The sequence below is a fragment of the Arachis duranensis genome, chromosome 2 (assembly GCF_000817695.3).
Source record: "Arachis duranensis cultivar V14167 chromosome 2, aradu.V14167.gnm2.J7QH, whole genome shotgun sequence".
NCBI lineage: Eukaryota > Viridiplantae > Streptophyta > Magnoliopsida > Fabales > Fabaceae > Arachis > Arachis duranensis.
The window spans coordinates 38866552-38867160 of NC_029773.3; positions in this window are offsets into that span (position 1 = coordinate 38866552).

Consider the following 609-nt stretch of genomic DNA (forward strand, 5'->3'; position numbering starts at 1 on the left):
GAATTTTTGAAAAAGAGAGGGAGAATTTTCGAAAATTAGAGGGGGAAAGGTAGTTAGGTAGTTTTGAAAAAGATAAGAAACAAACAAAAAGTTAGTTAGTTGATTGGAAAAGATTTGAAATCAAATTTTGAAAAAGATAAGAAGATAAGAAGTTAGATAAGATATTTTGAAATCAAATTTTGAAAAAGATAAAATTTTGAAAAAGATAAGATAAAAGATAGAAAGATTTAATTTTAAAATTGACTTAACTAACAAGAAACTACAAGATAGGATTCTAGAACTTAAAGATTGAACCTTTCTTAGCAAGAAAGTAACAAACTTCAAATTTTTGAACCAATCACATTAATTGTTAGCTAATTTTCGAAAATTAGATAAAAAGATAAGAAAAAGATTTTGAAGATATTTTGAAAAATAATTTTTGAAATTTTCGAAAATTATATAAAAAAAGAAAAAGATATGATTTTTGAAAAAAGATTTTGAAAAGATAAGATTTTTAAAATTGAAATTTTGACTTGACTTGTAAGAAATAACTAATTTTAAAAATTTTTTGACCAAGTCAACCCAAAATTTCGAAAATTTGGAGGAAAATAAGGAAAAGATATTTTTTTG